General features: G+C 41.1%; 1 protein-coding gene across 4 annotated transcripts in view; it reads right to left on the reverse strand.

Moving 5' to 3' along the window:
* The window catches only part of AADACL3 (arylacetamide deacetylase like 3), a 78,652-nt gene that overhangs the window by 20,539 nt on the left and 43,479 nt on the right, over positions 1-14,634 (reverse strand). Inside the window, exon 1 of one of the 4 annotated variants that reach the window (XM_053898943.1) lies at positions 13,498-14,094. The exons of the other annotated variants lie outside the window; for them this stretch is intronic. The gene's annotated coding sequence lies outside the window, so the exon portion shown is untranslated. Of the gene's footprint in view, positions 1-13,497; positions 14,095-14,634 lie in introns of those variants that run through there. 4 annotated transcript variants of the gene reach the window in all.

The raw sequence follows: 14,634 nt of genomic DNA on the forward strand, positions 1-14,634 counted from the left end.
CAGAGTGCTTCAAAGTGTCACCTACAATGCTGGTGGAAATAGGACCAGGCTTACTTTTTTTTTTCCCCATCTCTTTTTTTTCTTTGGAGTCAGGCTTATAGTTTTATGTTTGTTTTTTCATTTCCTTTTCTGGTTTTTTGTTTTGTTTTTTTGATCAGCCTTCTTTTTCTTTTCCTTTTGTTTGGAATCAGGCTTACAGTTGTTTGATTGTTTGGGTTTGTTTTTTTTTTCACTCCTTTTCCTTCTCTCTCTCTCTCTCTCTCTCTCTCTCTCTCTCTCTCTCTCTCTCTCAGTTTTGGACCAGGCTTTCCCCCACCCCTCACTTTTTTTCCAGGATTACTTTAACAAATCAAACCACATCTGGTTAAAGGTCCAAACACTCCCCAACGCAAGCAAAGAGGAGCTCTGCAGAGAACTGACAGTGGGAAAGAAAAGCCAAAATGCAACAGCAGAGTGCACACAGCAGACACCAGAAACACTTCCTGAAGTGCCAGGCCCTGGACCGTGTATGACCCCTTTTGAATATAGTAGTACTCTCAGGTGCAGGAAGTATAACAAGCTTTCAAAATACACATAAGACAGAAACTTAGCCAACACGACAAGACAAAGAGGAATTCTACCCAAAAGAAAGTTCAAGAAGAACTCACAGCCAGGGACTTGCTCAAAACAGATATAAGCAATATATCTGAACAAGAATTTAAAACAATAGTCACAAGATTACTAGCTGGGCTTGAAGAAAGCATAGAAGACACCAGAGAAACCCTTGCTGAAGAGATCAAAGACCTAAAAACTAGCCTGGCTAAAATAAAAAATGCTACAACTGAGATCTAAATACACAGTCACAAGTTAAAATAGAAAATAAGTTAAAATTATGGAAAATAAGCTGAAAAGAAGAGGGAAAGAAAACTATTAGATCATGAAGGCAGACTTAGGGGACTCAATAATTCCATCAGGTGAAACAATATCCTTATCCCAGGAGTCCCAGAAGAAGAAGAGTGGGAAAAAGGGGAAGAAGGTTTATTTGAACAAATTATAGCTGAGAACTTCCCAAACCTGGGGAAGGAAACAAGCATTCAAGTCCAGGAAGCACAGAGGACTCCCTTCAAAATCAACAAAAACAGGTCAACACTACAACATATCATAGTGAAACTTGCAAAATACAAAGATAAAGAGAGAATTCTGAATGCAGCTAGGGACAAATGGTCCTTAAACCACAGGGAAAGCAATATAAGGTTAGCAGAAGACCCATCCACTGAAACATGGCAGGCCAAAAGAGAGTGGCAGGAAATATTCGATATACTGAATGGGAAAAGTATGCAGCCAAAAATTCTTTATCCAGCAAGGCTGTCATTCAGAATAGAAGGAGAGATAAAGAGTTTCCCAGACAAACAAAAACTAAATGACTTCATGACCACTAAACCAACCCCGCAAGAAATTTTAAGGGGGACTTTTTGAGTGGACAAAAAAAAAAAAAATTCCAAAGCAACAAAGACTAGAAAAGACCAGAGAATATTTTCAAAAACACCAGCTCTGCAAGCAACACAATGGCACTAAATTCATATCTTTCAGTAATCACTCTAAATGTAAATGGACTAAACACTCTAAACAAAAGACATAGGGCATCAGGATGGATGAAAAGAAAATAATATCCATCTATATTCTGCCTATAAGAGACTCATTTTAGACTAAAGACACCTGCAGATGGAAAGTAAGGGGATGGAGATACCTCTATCATGCTAATGGATGTCAAAATAAAGCCAGAGTAGCTATACTTATATCAGACAAACTAGATTTTAAAACAAAGACTGTAGGGGCACCTGGGTGGCTCAGTCGGTTAAGCGTCCGACTTCAGCTCAGGTCATGATCTCACAGTCCGTGAGTTCGAGCCCCATGTCGGGCTCTGTGCTGACAGCTCAGAGCCTGAAGCCTGTTTCAGATTCTGTGTCTCCCTCTCTCTCTGACCCTCCCCCGTTCATGTTCTGTCTCTCCCTGTCTCAAAAATAAATAAACGTTAAAAAACTTTTTTTTTATTTAAAAAAAAAACAAAGACTGTAACAAGAGATGTAGAGTGGCATTATAGCATAATTAAAGGGTCTATCCATCAAGATCTAACAATTGTAAACATTTATGTCCCCAACTTGGAAGTACCCAAATATATAAATCAACTAATAAACATAAAGAAACTCATCTATAATAATACAATAATAGTAGGGGACTTTAACACCCCACTCAGAGCAATGGACAGATCATCTAAGCAGAAAATCAACAAGGAAACAATGGTTTTGAGTAACACACCGTACCAGATGGACTTAACAGATATATTCAGAACATTTCATCCTAAAGCAGCAGAAAACACATTTTTCTTGAGTGCACATGGAACATTCTCCAGAATAGATCTCATACTGGGTCACAAATCAGCCCTAAACAGGTACAAAAAGATCAAGATCATACCATGCATATTTTCAGATCACAACACTATGAAACTTGAAGTCAACCACAAGAAAAAAAAAATTGGGAATTCTTCAAATACATGGAGGTTAAAGAACATCCTGCCAAAGAATGAATGGGTTAACCAGGAAATTTAAGAAGAAATTTAAAAAATACATAGAAGCAAATGAAAATGAAAACACAACAGTCCAAAACTTTTGGGACGCAGCAAAGGCAGTCCTAAGAGGGAAGGAAATACATTGCCATTCAGGCCTATCTCAAGAAGTAAGAAAGGTCCCAAATACACAACCTAACCTTACACCTAAAGGAGCTAGAAAAAGAACAGCAAATAAAGTCTAAAGCCAGCAGAAGAAGGGAAACAATAAAGATTAGAGCAGAAATAAATGATATAGAAATTTAAAAAAAAAACAGAACAGATCAATGAAACTAAATTCTGGTTATTTTTTTTTAAGTTTTTATTTATTTATTTTTGAGAGAGAGAGCATGCACACGCAGGAGAGAGGCAGGGAAAAAGAGGGAAACAGAGGATCTGAAGCTGGCTCCATATGTATAGCAGAGAGCCCGATGGAGGGCTCAAACCCATGAACCATAAGATCATGACCTGAGCCAAAGGCAGATGCTTAACCGACTGATCCACCCAGGTGCCCCTAAACACTGGTTCTTTGAAAGAATAAACAAAATTGATAAACCCCCAGCCAGACTTATCAAAAAGAAAAGAGAAAGGACCCAAATAGATAAAATCACAAATGAGAGAGAAGAAATCACAACCAGCACCACAGAAATGCAAATAATTATAAAAGAATACTATGAAAAAATTATATGCCAACAAACTTGGCAATCTGGAAGAAATAGACAAATTTCTAGAAATTCACAAACTAACAAAACTGAAACAGGAAGAAATAGAAAATTTGAACAGACCCATAGCCAGCAAAGAAATTGAATCAGAAATCAAAAATCTCCCAACAAACAAGAGTCCTGGTCCAGATGGCTTCTCAGAGGAATTCTACCAGACATTTAAAGAAGGGTTAATACCTATTCTTCTCAAAGTGTTCCAAAAAATAGAAATGGAAGGAAAACTTCCAAACTCAATCTACGAAGCCAGCATTACCTTGATTCTAAAACCAGAAAAAGACTCCACCAGAAAGGATAATTATAGGTCAATATCCCTGATAAACATGGATGCAAACATTCTCAACAAGATACTAACAAATCAAATTCAACCGTACATGAAAAGAATTATTCACCATGATCACATGGGATTTATTACTGGGCTGCAGGGCTTGTTCAGTTTTCACAAATCAATCCCCGTGATACACCACATTAATAAAAAAAAAAAGAATAAGAAACATATGATCCTGTCATTAGATGCAGGAAAAGCATTTGACAAAATACAGCATCCATACTTGATAAAAACCCTCAACAAAGTAGGGAAAGATGGAACATACCTCAACATCATAAAGGCCATATATGAAAGACCCACAGCTAATATCGTTCTCAATGGGGAAAAGCTGAGAGCCTTTCTCCCGAAGGTTAGGAACAAGACAAGAATGTCCACTCTCACCATTACTATTTGACATAGTACTGGTGCATCAGCAATCAGACAACAAAAAGAAATAAAGTGCATACAAACCAGCAAGGAAGAAGTCAAACTTTCACTACTTGCAGATGACATGATATTCTATGTAGAAAACCTGAAAGACTTCACCAAAAAAATTGCTAGAATACATGAATTCAGCAAAGTCATAGGATATAAAACCGACGTGCAGAAATCGGTTGCATGTCTATACACCATTAATGAAGCAGCAGAAAAAGTAATCAACAAATCAGTCCCATTTGCAATTGCACCAAAAATAAGGTACCTAGGAATAAACCTTACTAAAGAGGTAAAAGATCTGTACTCTGAAAACTATAGAACATATATGAAAGAGATTTAAGAGGACACAAAGAAATGGAAAAGCATTCCATACTCATGGATTGGAAGAACAAACATTGTTAAAATGTATATACTACCCAAAGCAATCTACACATTTAATACAATCCCTGTCAAAATACCAACAGCATTTTTCACAGAGCTAGAACCAACAATCCTAAAATTTGTATGGAACTACAAAACACCCTGAATAGCCAAAGCAATCCTGAAAAGGAAAAACAAAACTGGAGGCATCATGATTATGAATTTCAAGCCATATTACAAAGCTGTAATCATCAAGACAATATGGTATCGGCACAAAACAGAGAGACAGATCAATGGAACAGAATAGAGAACCCAGAAATGGACCCACAAAGGTATGGCCAACTAATCTTCGACAAAGCAGGAAAGAATATCCAATGGAAAAAAGTCTCTTCAACAAATGGTGTTGGGAAAATTGGTCTGCAACATGTGGAAGAATGAAACTAGACCACTTGCTTACACCATACACAAAAATAAATTCAAAATTGATGAAAGACCTAAATGTGAGACAGGAAACCACTAAAATCCTAGAAGAGAACACAGGCAGCAACCTCTTTGACTTTGGCCGTAGCAACTTCTTACTAGACATATTTCTGGAGGCAAAGGAAACAAAAGCAAACATGAACTACTGGGACTTGATCAAGATAAAAATCTTCTGCACAGCAAAGGAAACAATCAACAAAACTAAAAGGGAGAATATATTTGCAAATAACCTCTCTGATAAAGGATTAGTACCCAAAATCTAAAAAGAACTTATATCAAACTCAACACCCAAAAAACAACAAACCAGTTAAGAAATGGGCAGAAGACATGAATAGATATTTTTCCAAAGAAGACATGCAGATGGCTAACAGACACATGAAAAAATGCTCAACGTCGCTAATCATCAGGGAAATACAAATAAAAACCACAATGAGATACCACGTCACACCTGTCAGAATGGCTAAAATTAACAACACAAGAAACAAGAGGTGTTGGTGAGGATATGGAGAAAGGGGAACACTCTTGCACTGTTGGTGGGAATGCAAACAGGTGCAGCCATTCTGGAGAACAGTATGGAGGCTCCTCAAGAAAACTAAAAATAGAAATACCCTATGTTCCAGCAGTTGCCCTATTAGGTATTTACCCAAAGGATACAAAAATACAGATTTGAATGCAACCTGATGTTTATAGCAGCATTATCAACAATAGCCAAACTATGGAGAGAACCCAAATGTCCATCAACCGATGAATGGATAAAGAAGATGTAGTATACATATACAATGGAATATGACTTGTCCATCAAAAAGAATGAATCGTACCATTTGCAATGACATGGATGGAGCTAGAGTGTATTATGCTAAGTGAAATAAGTCAATCAGAGAAAAACAAATACCATATGGTGTCACTCATATGTGTAATTTAAAAAATGAAACAGATAAACATATGGGGGGGGGGGAGGAGAGAAGGAAACAAACCACAAGAGACTCTTAATGATAGAGAACAAACTGAGGGTTGATAGAGCGGGGTGGGTGGGGGATGGGCTACGTGGGTATTAAGGAGGGCACTTGTGATGAGCACTGGGTGTTGAATGTAAGTGATGAATCACTGAATTCCACTCTTGAAACCAAAAAAAAAAAAAAAAGGAATAAGAAAGAAAGAAAAGAAAAAAAGAAATACTTCTAACTTAAAGAAAGGCAATAAAATAAAAAGCCATATTGAAAAACACAATTACTGGATTCTCTGTTGCTATTTCATATCATAGAGTAGCTGTATACATCCAGAACGGATGAGACCTTTTCAACAGATCACTTCTAATACTCTCCAGTAGAACTGGATATCAAGAAGGGCGGGAAGCAATACAGAGCACCCCAAACTCTCGTGCAACGCTGGTAACTTGGCACAGTTGTTCTGGAAAGCTGTTTGGAAGCATCTACTAATTCTGAACACATGTGTACCCTCTGATCCAACAATTCTACTCTGAGGTATGGAGCCAACAGAAGTTGGACATGTGTGCGAAAAGATATGGACAGAAATGTTTATGGCAGCAGTATTCATGATAGCTAAAAACTGGAAACAACCCAGATGCCCATCAAGAGTCAAAGGGATGAATAAGTGGTCCTTTGTTCACATAACGAGGAGCTATAGCACAAGGACATAAAACAATGTAGATAAATCTCACCAATGTTGAGCAAGAGGCACCAGATATGAAAGTGTACAGTTATGATTCCATTTTATAAATTTCAACAGCAGGCAAAACATGGTAGCAGAAAGAGGGCAGGAAGGCGGCTTTCAGGACACTGAAATGCTGTTTTTTTAAATCTGGGTAGTGATTACCTGGGTTAGTTGGTGCGAAAATGCATTGAACAGTACACTTAGGATTTGTGCACTTTTCTCTAGATTTATTCTCCTCTGGTAACATTTTTTTTTTCTTTTTAAAGACCAGGTTGAAAAAAGCCAGAAGTATAAGGCTATATATTGTATGATTCCATTTATATGAAATAACCAGAGCGAGCAAGTTCATAGGAACAGAAAGAAAATTAACAGAGGCTGGAGGGAGGACAGAATGGAAATGATAGCTTAATGTACAGGGTGTCCTTTTGGGGATGATGAAAGTGTTCTGGAATGAAACAGTGGTGAATGTTACCCAACGTGTGAATGCATGGAATGCCACCTAATTGCACAGTTTAGAGAGGTGGCTTTTTTTAAATGTTTGTTTGTTTGTTTGTTTATTAGAGATTGGGGGTGGGACACAGAGAGAAAGGGAGAGAGAATCCCAAGAAGGCTCCATGCTGTCAGTGCAGAGCCCGACTCAGGGCTCAATTTCACAAGCCATGAGATCATGACTGGAACCAAAATCAAGAGTCAAACGCCTAACTGACCGAGCCACCCAGGTGCCCCAGGTGGTGACTTTTTATGTTATGTATATTTTACCACAATAAAAAAGACTGATATTAAGGGTGTTTTTTTTTTAATTTTAGTTAGTTAATAAACAGTGCAATATTGGTTTTAAAAGTAGAGTTCAGTGATTCATCATGCAACCGCCAGTGCTCATCATAACAAGTGCCCTCCTTAATACCCACCACTCATCTAGCCCAACCCCCCACCCACCTCCCTCCACCAGCCCTCAGTTTGTTCTCTGTCTTTAAAAAAAAAAAAATATTGATCTGAGAAAAGCATGTTATTTCCCCCTTTTAGAGATAAGCCGAGGCCAGGAGCAGATAAATAACTTGCTCAAAGTTGACCAATGAATCTACAGAGTCAGAGCTCACCAAGGCCTGTCTGATTTCAGTGCCTTTCTCTATCCCCAGGGGTAATGTGGCTCAAACTGTCATGAGTACATGAATCACCTGGGAATCTGGTTAAAAATGCAGATTCTGATTCAGTAGATCTGCAAGGGGCCTGAGATTTTGCATTTCTAACAAGCTCCCAGGCAATGATGGTGCTCCTGGCCCAGGGGCCACTATTTGAGAAGCAGGGCTCTAACCCAGCTGTTAACAGTGACAGTTTCTCCTTTATCTTTGCAATTGTTGTCCACAGAGGGTTAGAGAAGGTGGGACCCATTGGCATTGTGTTCTATCACCAGCAACTCTCTGTGTAGAGACATCTTCCAATCAGAGCAGGAGAAAAGGACCTGCCATCATAGATGGAGAGCTCCTATTCTTGGCTTTGGTGAAGGGGAGAAACATTCACAGATTTATTATGACACTGGCAGCAACATTCATAATCTCCTCAGCACAAGGGAAAGAAGCCCACTTAATGCCACAGTATTGATGGCTCCATGAAAACCACCCTCAACGTGGCACCAAGCCACTGGTACCCCTTGGTCTCCCATCCTCTTCTTATACGTTAGAGTGTCATCTCAAAGGACATCATGCTCAGGGCTCACAAGACAAGTTCTGGGGGAGAGATGGATGATGTCATCACCGGCAACAAGAGGTGAATGTTTTAAGTTAAGGATCTCTGTGCTCACCAGATGGGCTTCCTCCCTAAACATTCCAGACTCCTTGAAGATAGCTTCTTTCCTTGAAGCTCTCAAGGTATGTCATTAGAGTCTGGCCACCTCCCTCATCTTGTCCTCATTTCCTCTTGTCCACAAATGAATGCCATTCAAAATACCATCTCTCCCAGACAGGAACTTTCAGGGACTTCCTGGAATCTGGGGTGGAATCAAAGACTAATGATCAACATCACCATCTCTCTTCTTACTAATACTTCCAACCACCAGGAGCCATCTTTTATCCTGCATTGGAAGAGGGAAAACTCATGTCCCCGTTGACCTCCATCAACGGGCCAGCCAAGCACTGTACCAGGTACTTTGCTGATTTGTTCTATCCTCATAGCATCATACATCGTGAGCATTGCTTGTTGAGAAAGATAAAGAGGACTCATTAGGGAGCTAGCATTGGAATGCCTCGTGCTGGTTGCCTAGCTTGAAGAGGAAAGATTTGGAGGGAAGACCTAAATTCATTTCCTCCCCTAGTCACTGGGGTTGGATTTTTCTCTAGCCAAAAGTAAAAGAGTCTGAGTTTGCTCTTTGTCCTAGACCATTTGTTTTCAACTATCTTTGCCCAAATTTTGCACTTTATGGCTTTCTTAAGAGAAACTCATGTTATTTTCATATGGTATGTAGATCCTACCTATTTATTTATTTGTTTGTTTGTTTGTTTGTTTATTTAATTTCTTCCTCTTTCTTTCTTTCTTTCTTCCTTTCTTCCTTTCTTCCTTTCTTCCTTTCTTCCTTTCCTTTGGGCTCACGGGTCTCAGGGCCTCAGGTGAGGTCTGCCAGTTTGGTGAGCTTCACAGTGTCAAGAAGGTTTTACTGACAGTGACCATCAGCTGGGTCTCCAGACACACTCAGACTATGGGTGGCCTACATGGCACTGGGCAGTGGGTCTCATTCGGCCAGTGGAGCTGGGGGTAGCAAAGCTCCATGCCTCCCTGGAGCAGAAAGCAGATAAAAAGCCTGTAGCTCAGCCTCCTGCTGCCTGTAGTCACTCTCACTGGTAACTCTATGCAGTCTTGGTTTCTACATATGGCTTGTACTGAGGATTCTAGCCAAGACTTACCTGTTGATCTTGTAAACCATGGACTGTGAAAGGGTAGGCTCCTTCCCTCCTCTCCCTCCTCCTCCACTTCCTTCCCAACATTGGGCTTAGGGATCAGTCCTAGAACTCCTTCTTTTCTCTTCCTCAACAATCTGCACTCCCACGGCTGTAAGGACCACCGTGGACATTCATACCTTTAGCCCCTAACTCTCTCCAGAGTTTCTGCCCTCTTGACATGTGCTTCTCTGTTCCATTTCATTCCTGTCTCATTGCTTCTGCTAGAATCCCCAGAGTTCTCCATGGTGCTGTGCATTCCTGCCACCCTCACACCCAAGCCATCCCTGGGCCATTAGATCCTAGATCTCAAACACGTCTATATCAATTTCTATTCAACATTTTCAATAATGGCTCCCTACACCTTCCCTTCCAGTCATGCTAGAATTTGGAATTACATGTGTTTGCTTTTCTGCTTATTTTCTGTCTCCACAAGGAAATTACAGTTCCAGCAAGCACCCATGCCTTTTTCACTCCCTGTGGTATCCCTAGTATCTAATGCACAGAGTAGCTGCTCAATAAATAATCACTGAATGGATGAATGAATGATGATACATGACAGGGATACCAGGGAAAATGCATCCTCTGGCTGCTTTGGTTGTTTATTGTAGGATAATATTGTCAAGTAGAAATTGCTGGTGGAAATGAAAGGTGATGAAATTGGGAAAAGTCTAGAGACAATACACAGGAGATCTGTGGGAATTTTATTTCTTTGAAACCATCTTGGACTCAAATCTCTTCAGATTCTGCAGCTTTTGTCTCCTTTATGTTGCCTCAGGCCCCAATGAGCTTTTGACCGCTGGGGGCGGGGTGGGGGTGGGGAGAGCTCCAGAACTAGAAACACTATTAATTCTATTTTCATGGATGAGGAAAGAGAAGCTGCATTTAATTAAGCACTTGGTCCACATTCAGAGGCAGAAATAACTGGGATTCAAATCCAATTCAATATGAACCCAATTTGATCTAAATCCAATTCAATCCAAATCTAACTCCAAGGCCAAGTTCATCGCTTTCCAAAAAAACCACTACAGCCCACATATCACAAAGCTTATAGCAGCCACTGAATGCCCTCCCTTCGCTTCTCTTGACCCACTCACATTTTAATGATTTCCCATCATATGATTTTTGAAAATACCTGAAAATGCATTCCTGCAGGACAGACTGGGCAAAAATTCTTACTTATTGTAAAGATTGGAAAGAGGAACTTGGGGTAATGGGTGTTTGCTTTATCATTTAGGAATATTCAATTCTGCACCAGAGAGAGAGAGAGAGAGAAACAGGATGTATGAAACCCATAAGAAGGGTGAAGCATAGATGGAAAGTAAGCTGGTAACTTTAGACATGGATAAAACACATCGGGACTGTTAAATAGAGATCACGAATAAAGGAGGAGCTTGGAGACGTAGGAAGAATTCGTATCACACATTCAAGATAGAAGTAAGACAGTAACTGTATAATATATTAACAATAGAGTGGATAAACAAAATATTTGATGGAACAAACAAAATTTCACTTATAAAAAGAAGGGGATGGAAAGATTAAATCATAAGTCATGAGCATGCTGTGTCTGGATTGACAGCCACATCATCCTATATTGGTCTCCCATTGGTAACACCAAACATGGCCCCATTCTGGCTGTACATGTCCTCTCCCAAAGAATGCAGATAAAATTCACAGCTACTCAGCAAGCTAATGGATGAACTACTGCTGGGGTCAGGTTTAACTGTTCCCATTTCTCCCCCATGACATATGTATCTTGGTTCTAGGCACCCTCCATCTGCTGGAACCCCCCTGGTCTTTTTAACCACACCAGCAGAGGGGAAGTCACATGTAGCATACAGATAGGATATATGGATATTGAACGACCCAGGGTAGAGTAGGTATAAAGTTTCTACCTTCTGGCACCTTATTCTATGTGGGTTAACTTTCCCCTTGCTTCTTGCTGTGTTTTAAATGGATTTAAACCATGTGACTACACCATCTTAATTTGGTCTGTGAGCCTTTCTGTTCAGTGACCTTCAGAATTCCCTGCCTGCTAGTATTTGGGGCTACATTGCATCAGGGTAATTTTCCACAGCACACATGGCTGACCTTGAACAAACCTGTGGGTTAGAAGTTTTCCTATGACCTTTTGCTTTCTTTGTTATGCCTGCATGCTGCCTCATAGTCACCTGGATTCTCTCCCTCAAAATCTGCTCCTTACTCAGGTGATGAAACTTTCTTACCTCCATACACTGTCTTACTTAACAAAGTTTGTCGTCTTGTGTATCATTCTGTCATCTTACTGCTATTATTTCTAATTTGAGGTTGCAGAATCAACCTTCAAAACATATTCTCCTTAGAAATTTAAACCTGTAGGGGCACCTCGGTAGCTCAGTCGGTTAAGTGTCTGACTTCGGTTCAGGTCATGATCTCATGGTTCCTGAGTTCGAGCCCTGTGTCAGGCTCTGTGCTGACATCTTGGAGCCTGGAACCTACTTCGGATTTTTTGTTTCCTTCTCTATCTGCCCCTCCCCCACTCACACTCTGTCTCTCTGTCTCTCTCTGTCTCTCTCTGTCTCTCTCAAAAATAAATAAACATTTTTAAAAAATTTTAAAGGAATTTAAACCTATAATTAGGTTTAATTTACAAATTAAATAAATTTATAAATTATTTTAGAGTACACTGCCACCAAGTGGTAGGGGAGCCCCAGGCACAGCTATTTCTATCCTTTGCATTCATGAAGGAGTAAAAAGAGGGAAATGACAAGGTTCCTAAGGGTACATACAGCACAGAAGCCCCTTGGCCAGTTAGTGACTGAGATGGTTGTGGAGAAAGCCATTGCAATGAAAAGCCAAAGGCAAGAACCTAAGACTTAGAAAAGAAACTTGATGTTCCATAAACAGAAATGGAGATGAGTTTTGCTAACTCTGTCTTGTCTCAGTCGGTCATTTTTGGTGATTATAAACCATGCTTCAAGGGGCTCTGGGGCTGGTCTGGGTTCAAGGGAGAGGCTGACTAGGCAGACCTCCTATCTAGACTTCAGCCAGACAACTCTGCTTTTCTCTGTTTTATACATCAGGGTGCCGTGTTCACTTTCATTTGATAAAAAGGTTCTATAACTAAAAAGGGGGCTGTTGCTATATTTCAAATCCCTCTTAGAAGTTGTCATTCCATATATGACATTATTATAATTTTTAACATTCTGAACACCAGCTTATTTCTATTGACCCAACTGTATGGAGGGTGGTCTGCTGGACAAGGAAGAGGGGAAGACAAGCATTTGGAGACAGAGAAGCCTTCCCAGTGAAGGAGGAGACATAGAAGACCCCCACCAACAATAGAAAATTGCTAGAACAAGGAGTTAAGTGCTGGGACCACAGGAGGTCCTGCCCACCTTCATTTGAACAAACAGAGAAAGAGAAAGAGACTCTTGCATGACTAAAACCTCCTTGGCACAGGTTTGGTTTCACTAGCATAACCATGATAAGGATCCTAGTAAACTCAAGGGCAAGTTCAAGTTTTATGAAGACATCATGATGACGATGATATTGGTAATGACTCTGAAGCTTAACTGAGCACATACGATGCGGTAAGTGCTATCATTACCTCCATTTTGAAGATGACAAAACTGAGCCCCAGAGAGGTTAAATAACTTGCCCAAGGTCACAAGGAAATAACAATGGAGCCAAGACTGCAAAACCAGGCAGTTTTTCTCCAGAGTTCCAGCTGGCCTCCTCAACTGATAGGGGCTTGCCTAAGACCACCACATGTAAACCAACTCTCCACCTCACCCTGCCTCCCACATCCCCACTTCTAGCCAATCAGTGCTCGCCCATCCTCCCAGTCATCTGCCTGGGGCCTGGCCAGATGGAATAGTCTTTGACCAGAGTCAGGAAGGAAAGCCACCGCCCAGAAACACAGGCATGGGGTTGAGGTCCCTCCCTTGTTGCTGGAGCCATGTGTCTGTTCCTGTTCACCATCATTGTCCCCCCCTGAATCACTCTCCGAAGCCCTGGGGGAGGTTTGTGGTTTACCTGCACCCCAGATGCTCTCTCTGTTCTGCCTTCCAAAGGCTCAGTCCCTTTGGTTTCCTTTGGGGGACCCAGCTTCCAACCCCCAGCTTCTCTGTCCTTGGCACTTGCCTGCTTCCTTCCCTGTAGGGAGACAAGTGACAGAAGCTGACATCCTGCAGGTGGAAGTGACAGGTGGTGGATGGGTGGGTGCATGTGGCTGCCACATAAACACATCAGGAAGCAGCTTCCACCTCTGGATTCATGAACTCCCATATCAAGTGCCTGGTCCAACTGGGTCCCTGATCCCTGCCTCAACTGGGTTTTCTAGACTTGTCCACTTTCTGCTCAGCCACATGTGCACACTTCCTACCCTTCGCTGACCCAGCTGACTTCCCAGAACTGATCCCTGTCCATGTGACTGGTCATCTACTCCCTGTCTGGTTTTGCCTTCATCTGTAACACCTTCCCTGGAAATCAGCCACCTGTTACCTCAGCTTGTTTTCTGTCTGGCTGAATTCTGAGTCCCAGCCTTCTCTGCCTTCATCTGGACCTGTGCTGGCTGGGTTCCCCTGTGAAATCCCATAGGTCATAATATAATGTTGGAGGGAAAGGAAACAGAGTCCTTGGTATTTGTTTTCTTATTTAATACTCACCATGGCCCTATAAGATGTTGACCCAAAAAAAGACCCAATGACAAAAAAAGTAAGTGAGACTCAGGGAGAGTCTCAGGGAGACCCAACATCACGTAGCAACAGGCTACTCTGACTTTACTCCCTTATAAATTTTCTCAGCCTAAATTAGATTCCCAGAACCAGCCATCCACTCCCATGAGGGAGGTCTAGTGACTAGTGTCAACAGATTGCACCTTTCTGGCTCAGATAACAATTTAACAAAGGAGTCTTTCTTCAAAGCTTGAGAAAATGTCCCCAACTTGTGATGGCTTCATCCACAACAACTATCCAGGAACCTTCTGGGAGGGGAGTCCCCACGGGCCAGGAAGTTTGTCTGCTTCATACCTCACCATCGGACAGTACCTGGCACATATATATTCAACAATGTATATGGTTGAACCAAGTAGGTCATTGCCCAGGGCCACCTGTGTTTTAGAGCAGAACCAGGACTTGAACTCTTCCCTGCACAGGTGGTGTAGCCAGATGT

Source organism: Panthera pardus, unplaced genomic scaffold, assembly GCF_024362965.1.
Source record: "Panthera pardus isolate Hobbes unplaced genomic scaffold, ASM2436296v1 HiC_scaffold_11, whole genome shotgun sequence".
Lineage (NCBI taxonomy): Eukaryota > Metazoa > Chordata > Mammalia > Carnivora > Felidae > Panthera > Panthera pardus.